General features: G+C 36.5%; 1 protein-coding gene across 1 annotated transcript in view; it reads left to right on the top strand.

Annotated features, from left to right (window-relative positions):
• Positions 1 to 20,430, top strand: part of LOC149777747 (uncharacterized) — a 169,781-nt gene that overhangs the window by 30,676 nt on the left and 118,675 nt on the right. The window contains exon 2 of the mRNA XM_089938795.1: positions 18,077 to 18,300. The gene's annotated coding sequence lies outside the window, so the exon portion shown is untranslated. The remainder of the gene's footprint in view (positions 1 to 18,076; positions 18,301 to 20,430) is intronic.

Below are 20,430 nucleotides of genomic sequence, written 5' to 3'. Positions count from 1 at the left end.
ATACAATGGACAGTCAACTGTTACAGTTACTAAATAAATCTAGCACTGACTACATACAATGGACAGTCAGCTGTTATAGTTACTAAATAAATCTAGCACTGACTACGGTACATACAATGGACAGTCAACTGTTATAGTTACTAGACAAATCTAGCACTGACTACATACAATGGACAGTCAACTGTTATAGTTACTAGATAAATCTAGCACTGACTAGTTGAATAACATATAGGCTAATGGACCGTACAGTACATGTACTTGGCATAATAGCTGAATAGCATGTATGCCAGTTGACTGTACTGTAGGTACTAGGCATATTAGTTGAATAGTATGTATGCCAGTGGACTGTACTGTAGGTACTAGGCATATTAGTTGAATAGCATGTAGGCCAGTGGAATGCATTGCACATGTACTAGGCATACTTGTTGAATATAATGTAGGACAATAGACTGTACTGTACATATACTAGGCATATTAGTTGAATAGCATGTAGGCCAGTGGTCTGTGCTGTACATGTACTAGGCATACTTGTTGAATAGCAATTAGGACAGTGGACTATACTGTACATATACTTGGCATATTAGTTTAATAATATGTAGGCCAGTGGACTGTACTGTGCATGTAATTGGTATATTAGTTAAATAGCATGATGGCCAGTGGACTGTACTGTATGTGTAATTGGCATATTAGTTGAATAGCATGTAGGCCAGTGAACTGTACTGTGCATGCAATTGGCATATTAGTTAAATAGCATGATGGCCAGTGGACTGTACTGTGCATGCAATTGTCATATTAGTTAAATAGTATGATGGCCAGTGGACTGTACAGTGCATGTACTTGGCATATTAGTTAAATAGCATGATGGCCAGTGGACTGTACTGTACTTGCACTAGGCATACTGGTTGAATAGCATGTAGCCCAGTGGACTGTACAGTACATGTACTAGGCATACTTGTTGAATAGCAGTTAGGACAATGGACTATACTGTCCATGTACTTGGCATATTAGTTGAATAATATGTAGGCCAGTGGACTGTACCATACATGTAAGTGGCATATTAGTTGAATATCATGTAGGCTAGTGGACTGTACTGTGCATGTAATTGGCATATTAGTTAAATAGCATGATGGCCAGTGGACTGTACTGTACTTGCACTAGGCAGACTGGTTATATAGCATATTCTGTACAATACATGTAGTAGGCATATTATTTTAGTAGCAGGTAGGCCTGTGGTCTGCACTTTGTATGCCAATGGTACCACTAAGGGTCTGTACTGTACATGTACTAGGCATATTAGTTGAAGAACCTGTAGACCAGTGGTAATTGTAGGGTGATGTAATATACTATGTAGATTACCGTATATACATGTAAGCTCATTGGTGTATGAGCTAAACCTCCCCCTACCCCCGAATAGATAAAAAAATTAAAAAGTGCCGGACCCTTGAATAAGCCAATCTACAGCTCCGTGACAAAATCACAAGATGTATGTTGTTAGTTCTAAATTCATTTATTTAGGCAAACTTGTATTAGCGACAATTATGTGTATACCTCTTTTGGAGTTGGCATGATTGATTATTACATGGAAGTGTTATAAGTTAATATATTTGTTTGACAAGTCAATACGTTTATTTAATTTTCAGAGTTGAAGTTTTCTTTGATGTAAGTTACCTTACACTCCATTTTACACAGCTCTGGTATTCATGCAAATATTATGGAGTAAAAGGCAGTTACATATCAAAGTACTGGAATAGCTGCCAAACAAAATTCCCTCTTAACCCAAGGCAGTTTCAGGGTTTTAACGATTAACTGGCCTGGATTGGTGTCAGAAAACAAAAGACAAATCTGCCAATTATAAACAAAGGAGATGCTGAAACAACCAGCTTTCCATTGTGTTTGGAAAGTTTATTTTGTTTCGTCCAAACACAAAACAGAAATAAACCGATGATGAGCTTAGTGATATATGCTGTATTCAGAATTTTAGCCTTTAATATTACCATGTTATGTGCCTTGTAAAATTAAAAGTGTACCTTTTCATAAAGATTACCTCAGTAGGATCGCATATATCAATGAAACAGATTAACTTGTAAATGCCTCGATCAATGTAAATGAAACAGCTATGTACGTCTAGCTGAAATATGATCTGGAAAAATGAAGTTTGGTAGAAACAAACAAAAATCTGCATCTTATATTTTTGGGAATAAGCAAGGATGTTAAGTGACTGTTATGTACATTTAAATTGTTTGTCTGTTAGTTTTAAAGTATTTTTTGTTCCATTACATGTTATTGTGATGTAATATTGTTAATCGGAATTTTTTTTCTTCTTCAGAATTCACTTCAGTTCTGTTTGACTTGATTGATTTTTTAAAATTTATTTCATTGTTCTAAATACATGTACCTAATAATAGAAACATTGTATCTAATTGTTGACCTTAAAATCAGTGACAGTTTTGGTAAACAGCTTTTTTAAAATTTTAAAAATTCTTTCTCAAAGTAAGAATCATTAAGTTGAGTCAGTGTCATACCTGGACTACATGACGTGAGGTATGTGTTAATTCGTAAAAAAACATTCTATTGTTTCCAGAAGGTTGAACTCTTGACCCCCATCCGGGAATCTGTTTCGCATTTTATTTAGTCTAATAACTGATGTTATGATAAGAATTCTATTAGTCGTGCCTTAACGCTTGACTGTTGACACATCAGTACAATGCTGACTATTGCATACGTCATCGACACTGACTGAAAATGTGTATTTTTTTACATGCATATAAAGTCTTGGGACATGTAAAAAAAAATAAATTATTGTTTCATATCCCAAGATTTACAGCCATTACAGTAGTTTGTAAAAAACTTAAAATTTTCTCGTTTAGACCTTGGCCAGCAGAAAAGCCTACTGCCCTTCTTCCGAGCAATTTTTTTTGGTGATAATTACTCAGCTTTTACACGAGTATATATGGTACTTGAAGAGTCCATAGGCCGGTGGTAATTTTACAGAGTCCATAGGCCTGTGGTAATTTTACAGAGTCCATAGGCCGGTGGTAATTTTACAGAGTCCATAGGCAGGTGGTAATTGTTCAGGTCTGTGCTGTACTAGGCATATTAGCCAAATAGCATGTACAGTGGTGCAGAAATTTTGACAAAATCAAATTTTCCACAGACAAGTAAATTATAATGTTTCCCATATAAGAGTTGCACTTGTTCATATTTTTATAGTTAAAAAGAATAGTGGAAGACAGAATTGTAAAAATGTTTAGTTTTATTAACCATTTAAAAGCATGCTGTAAGATCTGAGACATGTGTAACACCCAAAAAATGCTTCTGGTCGGCCAACCCTCTGTTTTTCATTGCTGACCCTAGTACTCTTTCCCCCAGGTTAAAAAAAATATTCCAGATTGACTTGTGCATCTATCTGAGCCAGTTTTGTCAAGTACTTAAAGTGCTTAGTACATTATATATAGGGGCCCCAAGTGGCCGAGTGATCTAAAGTGCTTTCCATTACGGATCACTGCCATCTCACCTGTCTGCATGGGTTCGAGTCTCGGATTCAGCTAGTGTGGGTATGTGAGAAAGCTTGCCAGTATAATAATATAATAATATAATAACAATAATAATGTTTTATTTATAGAGGGTGACTCATTAGTCAAGGACTATTCTCCCTTGAGGCCCTCTTAAGGAGAGTATAACAATGCACATTATATGAAGATAGCAATAATTAGTGTTTATTTTAACATGTTTAATATTAAAACTAAATTCCATTATCTATTAGAAACACATACATGCTCATGATATCTTTTCTTAAATACTCTAATATTTTCAGCAGATTTTACATGTAGTGGAAGCTTATTCCACAGAACTGTACCAGAGTATTGGAAGCTCTTTTTAAATTGCTTTGTTTTTGGTTTTGGTATTAGAAGGTTTCCATGTGATATTGATCTCAACTAGTATTGTGTTGAAAAAGGCCTGAATAAGTCCTGAAGATACTCTGGTGCAGTTCCATGTACACATTTATATAAAGAACTGCCTTGTGAAAATCTATCCTGTCATATATTGTGGACCATTTGAGTTCTGTAAATAATGCTTTTGAGGGATGATCAACAGATGCATCTAAAATTACACGTGCTGCTCATTTCTAAGTTTATAAATCCTGTCAAGCTCAGATTTAGCAGTTTCCCCATACATTAGAACAATATAATCCATTGTTGGAAGAATATATGACTTGTAGTATAGATTGCGAGTTTCCATAGGTAAATATTTCTTGATTCTGCTGAGAAGGGCAATTTTGGATGACCGTGTTTTACAAAGCTTATCAATATGGTCATTCCATAATAAATTATTATCTACAGACACACCTACAAGCCTTTCATGTTTGACATTTTCTAATGGATGATTATTTATTGCAAGAGATAGTTTTGGGTTCCCTGACTTGTGTAGCTTTTGTGATGTCCCCAGAATCATACATTTTGTTTTACCTTCATTAATTATCATCCTATTTTGTTGTGCCCAGTTTTGGACTCTAATAAGGTCTGAGTTTAATCTCATTTGGATAACTTCAGTATCAGAACTAGATGTATACAAGGTTGCATCATCTGCAAACAAATCTGTATTTGTGGATTCAATATTTAATGGTAGATCATTGATATAGATAAAGAAGAGGAGAGGGCCCAAAACTGAGCCTTGAGGGACTCCTGAATGAATAGTGCGAGTTTGAGAGCTAATATTGCCAGTGCTTACTTGTTGAGACCTTTGGTTTAGGTATGATCTAAACCAGTTTAAAGACGGATTGTCAAACCTGTAAGAGTTCAAGTTTTGGAGCAGAATTTCATGATCAACAAGATCAAAGGCTTTCTTGAAGTCAAGGAAAACAAACCCAGTCATATGTCCATTATCCATTTCCTTCAGCCAAAGATCAATTAATTTGGTAAGTTCTGTTTGGCATGAGTGGTACTTTCTAAACCTGATTGCACTTTATGAAATAGAGAGTATGTTTCAGAAAATTTATAGACCTGAATGGCTACATGCTTTTCAAATAATTTTGACAATACAGGTAGAATTGATATTGGTCTTTAATTTCCTGGATCCTCCTTTTCTTCTTTCTTAAAGATAGGTGTAACCTTTGGACATTTCACTGTTTCTGGAAAATTACCACTCATTATACTTAAATTTATGATATGCGTTAGTGATTTTGTTATTACTGGTGCAGCAATTTTAAGAATTCGTGGACCAACACCATCCAGTCCATAGGATTTATTAATATTAACCTTAATTAGCATATCAAAAACATCAACTTCACTAACATTAGCTATTGCAAAATAATTATCATCAGGAATTTTAGCTCTTATAAATAATAGAAGAGCATCAAGTTCAATTGGGATGTTAGTCTGGTTCTGAATACTCTTACTGGAGATGCTTATGAAGAAATTGTTGAACATTTCCACAATGTCTTGTACAGATGTTGCTATATCATCATTTTGCTTAAGTCTAGGAGGAAGACAACTGTTCTTGGGTGGGTTCAGCTCATTTAGATGCTTCCACAAGTGCTCGATGCGAGCTTGATGTTATATCATCATTTTGCTTAAGTCTAGGAGGAAGACAACTGTTCTTGGGTGGGTTCAGCTCATTTAGATGCTTCCACAAGTGCTCGATGCGAGCTTGATGTTAAGAAAAAAATAATAATCTAAAGAAAAAAAATCATACAGAGTGACAAAAATACCTTAGATTACTCCGATGACCCGTTCTGACATAGGACCCTCTCTATCATAATATATAAGAGAGAAGGTACGGAACTTCCAAATACTTCACTCCACCCATGACCCTCAATTTCCTTCTGCTATTTCTGTCTTTAAAGGCACACGACCATACTATATGGCTTGTTTTACTTCTGAGATATTTTTCTATCCATCAAGCCATATTGACTTTTCTGCGTTGTACCAAACTGAAGTTACGGGCTCCGAAATGTGCGATTTTCACGAAGTTTTCCTTTGTGGACACTTCCGTGCTCCTATGATAAACAGAATAACCTTTGAGCCAGTCATATTTCGGCATTGACGTTAGTGCCGCCTATTTTGAAAATAGAGATGCATGTATACGATGTGTTGTGCAGTGAAGAAGACAATGAATAATACTTGCATGGAACAGGATTCCTAAAGTTGAATCGAGTTAATGGTAAGTAAAAAACTTACTTTTGCATCTACCGCTGTTCTGTAATTCAAGAAGGGATGCACCATAGAGTTGAAAACATTGTCCATATTGCTCTTGTCACCGGTTTTCAGATGAGCACGGAAGTGTCCACAAAGGAAAACTTTGCGAAAATTGCACATTTCGGAGCCCGTAACTTCAGTTTGGTACAACGCAGAAAAGTCAATGATGGCTTGATGGATAGAAAAATGTCTCAGAAGTAAAACAAGCCATATAATATGGTCGCGTGCCTTTAAAGACGGAAATAGCAGAAGGAAATCGAGGGTCATGGAGCAAAGTATTTGGAAGTTCCATACCTTCTCTCTTATATATTATGATAGAGAGAGTCCTCTGTCAGAACTGGTCATCCGGGTAATCTAAGGTATTTTTGTTACTCTGTATGATTTTTTTCCCCTTAGATGATTGATTTTTTCTTAACATCAAGCTCGCGTCGAGCACCTGTGGATGCTTCCACAATGTTTTGGTACTCTTACTTTCATTAATAACCATTATATAGTAGTTCTCTTTTGCCTTATCTATCAGGTACTTGGCTTTATTCGTCCACTTTCTATAGCTTTTCATGTCTTTTTTCTTGTGGAAATTATCTCTTAGGTGCCTAGCCTCATTCATCTCAGGCATAATCCACTTGGCTGTAATTTGATGTTTACCCCTTTTTGTTTTAATTGGGGCATGCTTGTCTAAGGCTGCATTGAACATCTGATACCATTTGTCCAAGGCATTGTTGACATAAGCTATAGTGCAGACTGATTGGAAGGGTTTGCAAGCTAAATCATTTAAGAACATTTCCTCATCAAACTGTTTGAAGTCTCTGTATTGTATTTCAATGTGTTGGCCATTTTTAGATGATTTCAGAACATGTCTAGTTATACAGACTGGGTAGTGGTCACTCAGTGCATACACTGGCACCTTAATTTCACTTATGTTTTCAGGTTTATTAGTATAGACATGATCAATGATAGTAGCACATTTATCTGTTACTCTAGTTGGGGTGTTAATTAATTGAGTAAAGTTGTAAGTTTCAAAGCTACTTATCCATGTTAATGGTGGAGTTTTCATGTAGTCAATGTTAAAATCACCTAATATGATAATTTCTAAATCTTCCTTTAGTATTGCTTTTTGAATTTGAACCTCAAATCTATCAATCCAATCAGCTGTGGAACTAGGTAGCATGTAAACCGAACATAAGAGTATTGGCTTTGATTGGGCAAGGGTTACTTCGATCCAGATACTGTCTACCCCAATAGCCACTAGATCAACATGTCTGTTATAACTAATGGAACTGTCTACATAGAGAAGAATACCCCCCCCCCCCCATGGATTCCCTATCTTTTCTTTCTTTCACTAGCTTCTTATGGGTCGGTGGTTCTTTCCTGGGTTTTCCTGGGTTCTTCCTACACCATTAATACTGCCGTCATGTATAGCTGAAAAATGGTTTTAAACCCTACAACAACAACAACAACAACATTATATATACATGTACTTATATATAATAATGATTAGTACTGTATATATAATGTGCTAAGTACTTAAAGTATACATAAATATATATATATAATGTTATTTGCAAAAAACAAACTACCTATCCTATTTTAAAACGAGTGCAGTAGGAAACTAAAAAAACATTTAAATTGGCCTAAAATATACTGGATATTTCAGCTTGTGTTACTTTTGGACTTTATGGTCTGGGTCTACAAATGTAACAAGAATGCATTCTTGGTCTGTCACTGCTGAATCAGTACTAGCCTATTGCACTCATTTTTAAATAAATAAATTCCTTTGCATGAGGGCCTCAAGGTAGATTAGTTCTTAGCTAATTGTGTTACCCTCTTTAAATAAGGTCATTATTATTATTACTATTATTATTATTATTACTACTACTACTAGTATCTAAAAGGATTTATTGGAGTGAGAATAGGGAGAGAATTTTCCTTAGACTTTTTTCTGATTCCTTTTACTAGGACATCCTTGACATTTTTCAGTGTGATGTCAGATATATTGTGATCAGTTCCAAGTTCAACTCCATTTTTTGTTTGAACATCACAAAGAAATTCATTGTCAGAAAAAGTTTGTCTTTGCTTTGCTATTGCATATGTTTTGTTAAAATAGCTTTTTGTAACACTTTGTTATTGCATATGCTGTGTTAAAATAGCTTCTTGTAACACTTTCTTATTGCATATGCTGTGTTAAAATAGCTTCTTGTAACACTTTGTTATTGCATATGCTGTGTTAAAATAGCTTCTTGTAACACTTTCTTATTGCATATGCTGTTTTAAAATAGCTTCTTATAACACTTTCTTATTGCATATGCTGTGTTAAAATAGCTTCTTGTAACACTTTCTTATTGCATATGCTGTGTTAAAATAGCTTCTTGTAACACTTTCTTATTGCATATGCTGTGTTAAAATAGCTCCTTATAACACTTTCTTATTGCATATGCTGTGTTAAAATAGCTTCTTGTAACACTTTCTTATTGCATATGCTGTGTTAAAATAGCATTAGATCAAATTGTATTATTGATCACTGTCTAAATCACCCTCATTTTTTTCTCAGATTTCCAGAGATTGACATGTATCGTGTTTTGCACTTTTTTTTGCTGTTTTAACAGCGTCTTTATTTGTGATAACCTGTTCTGCAAACAATTCACTGGATTCAATTGCTTGATCTTTGTCGATCTTGAACCAAGGAATCTCCTAAAGCCAAGAATCATTCTACTCCATTTTCTTTTATTAGTGTATTCCCTGTCATTGTCAAGTTTACTTTTAATGTTTTGTTGGCTTGCATTCAACTTGTCAACATTTTGGCACTAATTTTATAAGAATATGATCCATTCAGTTGCATTCCTGGGAAATTTCATCGTAGTAGTGCATTATAGTTTCAAGAGTCCAGTGATTGGTTCAAAATAACAGATTCCTCGATGAAGCCATATCTTCCATCCAGTGACATTAATTCTCATAACGACATCAAAAGAAATTGTCTAAAACAGTACTGACTGTTTCCATTTGTTTTATCCATAATAGCTGCCACTGGTTCCATTCCTAATCAATAAATTTTAGCATGCACTATATAAATATGCAACACACCTATATGGTACTGGCATTTGTGTAAACATAGCTTTGACAAAACAGGAATTACAGCCACATTTTATTTGCCCATAGACAAGTAACCCTGCAAAAGTTGCTTATCCATAAGAACAAATTTCCAATGTGGACAATACATTTTTGCACCCTGAATATAGGCCAGTGGTAATTGTAGGGGTATGTACTGTACTAGGGGTATTAGTTGAAAAGCTTGTAAGCCAGTGGTAATTGTAGGGGTCTGTACTGTACTAGGGGTATTAGTTGAAGAGCCTGTAGGCCAGTGGTAATTGTAGGGGTATGTACTGTACAAGGGGCATTAGTTGAAGAGCCTGTAGGCCAGTGGTAATTGTAGGGGTCTGTACTGTACCAGGCAGATTAGTTGAAGAGCCTGTAGGCCAGTGGTAGTTGTTGGGGTCTGTACTGTACTAGGGATATTAGTTGAAGAGCTTGTAGGCCAGTGGTAATTGTAACAGTCTGTACTGTACTAGGGGTATTAGTTGAAGAGCCTGTAGGCCAGTGGTAATTGTAAGAGTCTGTACTGTACTAGGGGTATTAATTGAAGAGCCTGTAGGCCAGTGGTAATTGTAGTGGTCTGTGCTGCACTAGGCAGATTAGCTGAAGGGCTTGTAGGCCAGTGGTAATTGTAGGGGTCTGTACTGTACTAGGCAGATTAGTTGAAGAGCTTGTAGGCCAGTGGTAATTGTAGGGGTCTGTGCTGTACTAGGCAGATTAGTTGAAGAGCTTGTGAGCCAGTGGTAATTGTAGGGGTCTGTGCTGTACTAGACAGATTAGTTGAAGAGCTTGTAGGCCATTGGTAATTGTAGGGGTCTGTGCTATACTTGGCAGATTAGTTGAAGAGCTTGTAGGCCAGTGGTAATTGTAAGGGTCTGTGCTGCACTAGGCAGATTAGTTGAAGAGCTGTAGGCCAGTGGTAATTGTAGGGGTCTGTACTGTACTAGGCAGATTATTTGAAGACCCTGTAGGCCAGTGGTAATTGTAGGGGTCTGTACTGTAATATGGGTATTAGTTGAAGAGCTAGTAGGCCAGTGGTAATTGTAAGAGTCTGTACTGTACTATGGGTATTAGTTGAAGAGCCTGTAGGCTAGTGGTAATTGTAACAGTCTGTACTGTACTAGGGGTATTAGTTAAAGAGCCTGTATGCCAGTGGTAATTGTAGGGGTCTGTACTGTACTAGGCTTATTAGTTGAAGAGCTTGTAGGCCAGTGGTAATTGTAGGGGTATGTACTGTACTAGGGGTATTAGTTGAAGAGCTTGTAGGCCAGTGGTAATTGTAGGGGTATGTACTATACTAGGGGATTAGTTGAAGAGCCTGTAGGCCAGTGGAAATTGTTGGGATCTGTACTGTACTAGGCAGATTAGTTGAAGAGCTTGTAGGCCAGTGGTAATTGTAAGGGTCTGTTCTGCACTAGGCAGATTAGTTGAAGAGCTGTAGGCCAGTGGTAATTGTAGGGGTCTGTACTGTACTAGGCAGATTATTTGAAGACCCTGTAGGCCAGTGGTAATTGTAGGGGTCTGTACTGTAATATGGGTATTAGTTGAAGAGCTTGTAGGCCAGTGGTAATTGTAAGAGTCTGTACTGTACTATGGGTATTAGTTGAAGAGCCTGTAGGCTAGTGGTAATTGTAACAGTCTGTACTGTACTAGGGGTATTAGTTAAAGAGCCTGTAGGCCAGTGGTAATTGTAGGGGTCTGTACTGTACTAGGCTTATTAGTTGAAGAGCTTGTAGGCCAGTGGTAATTGTAGGGGTATGTACTGTACTAGGGGTATTAGTTGAAGAGCTTGTAGGCCAGTGGTAATTGTAGGGGTATGTACTATACTAGGGGATTAGTTGAAGAGCCTGTAGGCCAGTGGTAATTGTTGGGATCTGTACTGTACTAGGCAGATTAGTTGAAGAGCTTGTAGGCCAGTGGTAATTGTAGGGGTCTGTGCTGTACTTGGCATATTAGTTGAAGAGCTTGTAAGCCAGTGGTAATTGTAGGGGTCTGTGCTGTACTAGACAGATTAGTTGAAGAGCTTGTAGGCCATTGGTAATTGTAGGGGTCTGTGCTGTACTTGGCAGATTAGTTGAAGAGCTTGTAGGCCAGTGGTAATTGTAAGGGTCTGTGCTGCACTAGGCAGATTAGTTGAAGAGCTGTAGGCCAGTGGTAATTGTAGGGGTCTGTACTGTAATATGGGTATTAGTTGAAGAGCTTGTAGGCCAGTGGTAATTGTAAGAGTCTGTACTGTACTATGGGTATTAGTTGAAGACCCTGTAGGCCAGTGGTAATTGTAGGGGTCTGTACTGTAATATGGGTATTAGTTGAAGAGCTTGTAGGCCAGTGGTAATTGTAGGGGTCTGTACTGTACTAGGGGTATTAGTTGAAGAGCCTGTAGGCCAGTGGTAATTGTAGGGGTCTGTACTGTACTAGGCATATTAATTGAAGAGCTTGTACGCCAGTGGTAATTGTAGGGGTCTGTAGGTAGGAAGGAAGTTGGACATTTAAAGTAGAAACAACATAATAGTCAACAAAAGATGTAGTTTTGGAAAGATAGAACCAACACTTGTATCATCACTGCATCTTCCCTTTAATGTAACAAGATTATTATTTCAGCTAAAGTCTATCAGTATTTTCCCTGTGTTATTAATTTCCTGATTTATTGTTATTCATTTCTTTTAGGAAATTTATACTTGTCCAGAACATTTGCGGTAATATGGAATTCTTAAAAATAATTAGCACCAAAATTGAAGAGTTTGAGAAGGAACTCATCCTTCTCAAATAACACTGGTCAACAGTGAAATCATTACTGACTTGAAAAGGCCCTAATCTGTAGTATTTTGGTGTGCCGAACACGAATATAACCGTGAAAAATTTGTATTGGCTCTCGTTTTGAAGATATTCATATACCTCATTTTCTATGTTTCACTGTGTAAATTTCTCCAGTAGGACTGCAGCAACATCCGGAATAATGATGTAACATTGCATAATACCATCATGCTCTCATCATCCACAGTTGATTGCATCATTTTCTGATGCAATGCAATACTAATGCCATGCGGCTGCTGAAGTAAGTTGACGTCAGCAGTGTACTATACATGTGTAGGCCTATTATACTAATGCCAGGCGGCTGCTGAAGCTGACGTAAGCAGTGTACTATATAAAGCCCAATCAGATAGGTTCAGCATTTAAAATATTTTAGACGTTGTGCGAGACAGTTCAAGCTACTGTTACATAAAACTTATTATTTTATCCATTTACGTACAATAAAGAACAGTAATGCCTCGAAAGTGTGTTAATACCGCGGACAATTTTTGCTATATTTGTGGGGAAGTGACATTTGCCAACCAGAAGAAAAGTATCAATTCTCAAGTGAAGAAGGCATATCATCTTTACTTCGGATGCAAGGTTGGTGACCAAGACAAGCCTTGGGCTCCGCATATATGCTGTGCTACATGTACAACACAGCTTTCACAGTGGTTGAATTGCAAAAGGTCATCAATGCCGTTTGCAGTCCCAGTGGTGTGGAGAGAGCCAAGCAACCACCTAAATGACTGTTACTTCTGCTTGGTTCCTCCTCTTTCCGGCGGAATAACGAAGCGAAAGAAGTCGAGAATAGTCTACCCAAACATTCCGTCTGCATTGAGACCAGTTCCACATGGTGAGGGACTTCCTATTCCAGAACCTCCAGCAGAATATTCTCTTGATTCATCTGACGAAGACAAAGGTGAGTCGACCTGTTCTTCTCCTGGTCCATCAGCATGCAGTGATCCAGATTTTCACTGTGGTGCATCATCAACCCCACACAGAATAACACAGGAAGAACTAAATGACCTGATTCGTGATTTGGACTTATCAAAGAACAAGGCAGAATTGCTAGGATCAAGACTCCAACAATGGAATCTTCTAGAAGAAGATGTCACAATTACTGCATATCGAAAGCGCCACCAGCAATTGGAGCCTTTCTTCAGAAAGGAAAGTAATCTGATATTCTGTTCCGATATTGAGGGCCTCATGAACGCTTTAAAAATCACTCATGACCCACAAGAATGGAGACTATTTGTGGACTCTTCGAAACTGAGTCTCAAGGCTGTGCTTTTGCACAATGGAAACATTCTTCCATCTATTCCAGTAGCGTATGCTGTCCACATGAAAGAGACATACGATAACTTAAGGCAGCTACTGAATTCCATTGAGTATAACAAGTACAGCTGGCACCTCTGTGGTGATTTGAAGGTAGTTGCCCTTTTAATGGGACTGCAGCAAGGATATACAAAATACATGTGTTTCTTATGCGAGTGGGATAGCCGAGCAAGGGAAATGCACTACATGAGGAAGGAATGGACTCACAGGCAGAATGTAGCCATTGGAGAGAAGAATATCCAACACCCAGCTCTGGTTGAGGCTCAGAAAATCTTGCTACCACCCCTTCACATCAAACTAGGTTTGATGAAGAACTTCGTGAAAGCCACTGACCGGACTTTGCCAGCATTCCGATACCTGCATGAAAAATTCCCTCGACTCAGCGAAGCAAAGATTAAAGAGGGAGTTTTTGTGGGTCCTCAGATTCGAGAGCTTTTCAAAGATGACCGGTTCAACAACTTGCTGGAAGGTGACGCGAAACAAGCATGGAATGCTTTTCGCCTAGTTTCTACAAACTTCCTCGGAAATGTTAGGGCAGAAAACTATAAGGAACTAGGAGAAGACATGTTGATGAAGTATAAGAAACTTGGCTGCAATATGTCTCTAAAGATTCACTTCCTTCATTCCCATTTGGATTTCTTTCCTAGCAACTGTGGTATTGTTAGTGATGAACACGGCGAACGTTTTCATCAAGATATCGCAACAATGGAACAAAGATACCAGGGAAAATGGTCCACTACAATGCTGGCTGACTACTGCTGGACACTCCTCAGAGATGCTCCCGAACAGCTGTACAAGAGACAGGCGAAGAAATCTAAGATGTAGTCAATGACTTGATTTTTTATAGGTAGGCTATTACAGTTGACCTTTTACTATTGGAATGCATTTCGTTATGTAAACATTAATTTCTTGCAGATTACAAAAAAACTAGAGCCAATTTTGCAATTTGACTGTCATATTCGTGTTCAGCACATAAAAATTGATAAGAATTGACTAATTTTATTTCAGTAACATGACTTTTGTAAAAATTTGTTGTCCAGTGTAATCATTGATGTTACAAATTCTGGAATTAAAATCAACCTTTGGAAACATTTTTATTTGAAGTACACATGATGATAATAATTTAAAAATAATAATTATAATTTAGGATACAAGTGTATCAATTTCATCATTAGTATAGAACCTTGAATTGGACAGATGAACATGAACATCTCAAAAATAAATGTCATCATCAGTTTCACAACCAGATGATAAAATATAATGTGTGTGTGTGTGTGTGTGTGTGCATGTGTGTGCGTGTGTGTGTGTACATGTGTTTGTGTGTGTGACTTGGGTTTTGAATGTAGCTTTAACAATTTTTTAGTCATATCGCCACGATGTCTGTAGTGTGGCAGTTTATATTGATGTCTAGCAATGGGGCATCATGCCACAGACATGTAGCATCATGTCCCACTCAGTCACATTATCCTGACACAAGGTTAGCCAGTTCTAACACTAACCTCTCAATGCTGAGCGCCAAGTGAGACAGCTGAAATGTACCATTTTTATAAGTCTTTGGTATAACTTGGTTGGGGCTTGAACCCACGACCTCTTGCATCTAAGGCAGATGGTCTAACCACTAGGCTAACGGAGCAGTCATAAAATATAAGCCAAATGATGTAATCAGAGTCATATTCAAAAGATGTTTGCTAAAGGGAGAGATATAATTTGTTTGACAACTATAATGTGATTTTAAATCTAGAAAACCCTCACTGTTTATTTTTATTTGTCTTAGGATGATAAAATCGCTATGAAGTATGTTAGAAAAATAACAATACCTGTCAAATGTCACTCATCACTGATAAACATCAGATAACCCCATGATCTTGCAAAATTCCAGGTCAGGGATAGTTTACACCAGAAGAGTAACATTGACTCACTAGATGGGCAAAGATGAGTAACATTGACTCATTGGATGGGCAGAGATGATGATGCATTCTAAAAATTCAAATGTTCTTTTTCGCTTTTTAAAAATGGGGCAGTTATTTGACATTTTACTTGTCCAGCAGGGGGTGCCGCGTGGTCTAAAGTGCTCTCTGTTACGGATCACTGCCATCTCACCTCTGTCTGTGTGGGTTTGAGTCTAGGATTCAGCCAATGTGGATATGTGAGAAAGGTTGCCAGTAGCTTCTCGTGGGTCGGTAGTTCTTCCCGGGGTTTCCTGGGTTCTTCCTCCACCATTAATACTGGACACCATGCATAGCATATAGTGTGCTGAAAAATGTCGTTAAACCCAACAACAACAACTTGTCCAGCAATGATTTTATTTCCCCAGGTACACACATATACACATACATGGCCCCATTTAGGATCTAGCTGTCTAGTTTTCTGCTTCCTTCTTTTTTGAAATTACCAAGTAGTGTCACATCAGAGGGGAAAAAAACCCTTGATAATCAACACTCTGGACTTTGTTTAAAACCTCTGTAGTAGAAATAAGCATCTATTACTTTACCTGCACTTATCAGTTATCTCCCTTACATAGTTTGAAATGTGCGGATGCAGCCATACGCAATGCAAAATGGCACTGTGGGCTTACGTTTAACCAAGAGTACCGGTATGTAGTAAATACCCTAAAAAAAATTACATTCTTATTTTGAAAGACTGTTCAGAAGTGAACTAGATCCAAAAAAGTTCATTTCCAACCTGTTGCACAGAGGATTATATGAGATGTGCAGTGTATTTGCTGGTATATTTGCATACATTTATTTGTACAAGTGAGAAGGTCATGGGATATGTACAGTGGATGTACCAGTACATGTATATTTGTGCTGATTTAGTTGTGGAAATGACATTGTATTGTTTTGTTTTGGCTTTTGATTTGTGGATCTGTGTTTGTGTGAGTACAAAAGAAAAATTGAGGAAGAGAAAAAAGGGAGGGATAGAGTGGGAAAAACAGATGGGCTAAAAAGAAGTGTATAAAACTTATTATCAGGTATGTAAATATTATCATAGGTTAAATAGGCCTTGAGGTAAATTAATTTTCAGTTTGGACTAATGGAATCACACACATTAAATAAACACATAACTATTTTTATTACCAGAAGAGCTTTTGGGATTATCCATCATCTATCTTCAAGTTAAGACAAGTTTGTTGTTGCTTCTCATAAACCTTTATGTCCATTACTCCACTAAGTCATTATTATTATTATTATTATTATTATTATTATCATTATTATCATTATTATTATTATTATTATTATTATTATTATTGTTATTATTATTATTATTATTATCATTATTATTATTATTATTATTATTATTATTATTATTATTATTATTGACCCATGTATCATGATACAGAAGTCATAATAGAATATGTATCATGATACATACCAGTAGGTCCTTATTCAATGCATATCATGATACATAGGTCTTAATTTGATATGTATTATGATAGATTGGTCCTAATTCAATATGTCATAATACATTGGTCGTAATTCAATGTGACATATACACAGATCATAATTCAATATGTATCATGATACATTGGTCCTAATTCAGTGTGTCATGATACATATACTAATTCAATATTTGTCATACATTGGTCCTAACTGAGTATGTATCATGATACATTGGCCTTTGTTCAATGTGTCATGGTACATTGGTCCTAATTCAGTGTGTCATGATGCATAGATCATAATTCAATATGTATCATGATACATAGGTGCAAATTCAATATCTGTCATTACATTGGTCCTAATTAAATATGTATCATGATACATTGGTCCTAATTCAGTGTTGTGATACATAGGTGCTTATTCAGTATCTGTCATAGATAGGTCCTAATTCAGTATGTATCATGATACATTGGTGCTAATTCAGTGTCATACATTGGTCCTAATTAAATATGTATCATGATACATTGGTCCTAATTCACTATGTCGTGATACGTTGGTGCTTATTCAATATCTGTCATAGGTCCTAATTCAGTTTGATGATACATTGATGCTAATTCAATGTTATACATTAGTGGTAATTAAATATATGTCATGATACATTGGTCCTAATTCAGTGTGTCATGATGCATGGGTGATAATTTAGTATCTATCATACATTGGTCCTAATTAAATATGTGTCGTGATACATTGGTCCTTGTTCATTGTGTCATGTTACATTGGTCCTAATTAAAAAAATATGTATCATGATACATTGGTCCTAATTCAGTGTGTCATGATGCATAGGTGCTTATTCAATGTGTCATGTTACATTGATCCTAATTAAATATGTATCAGGATACATTGGTCCTAATTCATTGTCATGATACATAGGTGCTAATTCAGTATCTCTCATACATAGGTCCTAATTCAGTATGTATCAGGATACATTGGCCCTAATTCAATAACTTTAAATGCCATAGAATTTTCAAAACAGATATAAAAGACAAAAAATGAGTAAATTCTTAAAAATACAAGTCAGATTTTTAAAATAAACCACACTCTGTCTAAAAATTCCAAGACCTTAGCTGGAAGCTGATCATGGAACAGCATTTTACAGTGTATTAAAGTTGCTGAAATTAATTGCCTTCTACAACATGTAGAAGGGAGCATAATGGAATCTGCAAAGAGGGATGGTGTGGGCATATCAAATTCTAGTTACATAAATTAAATGTAATTTTCTTTACCTTTCAGATGTACATGATGATGACCAAGAGAAAATAGATATGTACATAATTAATATGTGGCATGAGATATTTATGTAAAAGGCTTCATTCAACCTTGAATACCAAGTACATGACTCCAGTGACCAAAGAAATGAATGCAGGATAAGCAGCTGATACTGTAGCTGGACAGCCTGACCAGTCACAATTTTTTGTACAAGTTGACCAGTATAATCCATCAAGTTAGGTGAATAGGTGAGTTTTGCATTTTCATTTTATGAACAAGTTAGACTAAAATGTGTCATTAAAAGAGGTATAATTTATAAGTCAACATGAAGCAGGAAGGCAAGAGATTGTTCATAAAACAAGGTAAGATGACAGTCATAAACGATGCTAAGACTGTGTTCATTAAACAAGGTAAGATGACAGCCATAAACGATGCTAAGACTGTGTTTATTAAACAAGAAAATCAAATCATTACAATAACTTGAGATAAACTGCATATTTGCATATTTGACACAGACAGTTCACCAAGTTTGTCATACATACCAGTTATGCAGAACAGTTTACGTTTTCTGTGTACAGTACTAGTTCTACCTTTCAGCATATTCCATGTTGTATGATGGTGATACATTTAATCAATGCAAAATATGCTATCCAGGCCTGAAAATTTCATTTCTTACTCACTACTTGAAGACGTGTAGGACTCTACACTGCCCATGCCCACATAAGCCTGTTGTCACTCCTTTCTCACACATGACTGCCTGTATGGAGATTTCTGCTTTTCTCGTGGATATGCATAAATCTGCTTAATCAGTCACTGCAGTGCGAGTAATATTTTTTGCAATTGTGACCCAACATGACTGTACATACAGTTTGAAGAGCCAGTCATAAGTTTCCTTCAGACACTGTCACATTCCAGTTATTATATAATGGTCACTTCCACTGATATGTAGAAGATTGTGTTATGTAAATTTAATTTAATTGTTTGTTTGTTAGTTTTAATTTTTTTATATTCCATTACATGCTATTGTAATGTAATATTGTTTACTGGACTTGATTTTTTTTCAGAATGAAGTTCAATTCTGTTTGACTTGGTTGATTTTTTAAAAATATTTATTTTATTGATATACATACATACCTAATAATAGAAACATTGTTTCTAATTGCTGACCTTAAAATCAGTGACAGTTTTGGTAAACAACTTTTTTATTTTTTAATTCTTTCTCAGAGTAAGAATCATTAAGTTGAGTCAAGGTCATACCTGGACTGCATGACGTGAGGCACATATTAATTCCTAAACAAACTTCTATTGTTTCCAGAAGGATGAACTTTTGCCCCCCATCCGGGAATCGTTTTTTTGTTTTAGTTAGTCTTATAACTGATGTTATGATAAGAATTCTATCAGTCATGCCTTAACAAATGAGACGTCAAGTTGTTTTATGCTGTGTCCAGTTCAGGGCTGAATTTTTATTTTCTTTGAATTATTGATTCAACAAGAGACTGTTCACACATCAGTACAACGCTGGCTATTGCAGACGTCATCACCTTCTATTTTGGAATTTCATCTCGATTTGAACTGTGGTTCACTTAGAACTTTTCATTGATAGGACTTGTGCTTTTTAATTCTTGGATTACAATTTGGTTTTAATTCGTAATACCGTAAGTTCTTTTTCATATTTATTTTTACTTTGTAGTTTAGGGAAATAAATTATTTGTTAAATTTTACAAAGCTTGCTGTCTTCACTCTTTTCTGTTACTTATTTTAAGAGCATAGATTTGTAACAATGGTTACATTGTGTTGATGACATATTTTTATGTATGCAGACTCACGAAAAATGATGAAAACTCTTTAGGCTGTCATTGCTTACAAAAGGGCAAAGCAGTCATTGCCTACAGCAATAACATAAGCAACACACTGATCCAGAAACTAAATTGACCGCTCTGGTGACCAAAGTGCTTAGAACATCGCCTCAGATGCGGGAGGTAGTGTGTTCAAACCCCAGCAGAGTGATAACAAAAACTTATAAAAATGGTACTATCAGCTGCCTCACTTGTCTTTCAGCATTTAGAGGTTAGTGCTAGGACTGGTCGACCTGGAGTCAGGATAATGTGACAGGGTGGGATATGATGCTGTGTCTTTGGCATGATGCCCCAGTGCTTGATATCACTATACACTGCAGTACTGCAGACATTGCAGTGATATGACCGAAAAATTGTTTAGCTACATTAAAAAACCAAGTCACACACACACACACACACACGTATCTCTAAATCTGATGGATATGTTTTAAACTTTTGACTGAAGAAGGTCTCCATGCATACCCAGGATGTATGGGGTTCTCCCAAGGTTTACCCAGTGTTCTGGAAGATTCTGAAAAAGAA

This window comes from Sinohyriopsis cumingii, chromosome 17 (assembly GCF_028554795.1).
Source record: "Sinohyriopsis cumingii isolate HCF-2022 chromosome 17, ASM2855479v2, whole genome shotgun sequence".
Lineage (NCBI taxonomy): Eukaryota > Metazoa > Mollusca > Bivalvia > Unionida > Unionidae > Sinohyriopsis > Sinohyriopsis cumingii.
This window is presented reverse-complemented; position numbering and strand designations above follow the sequence as displayed.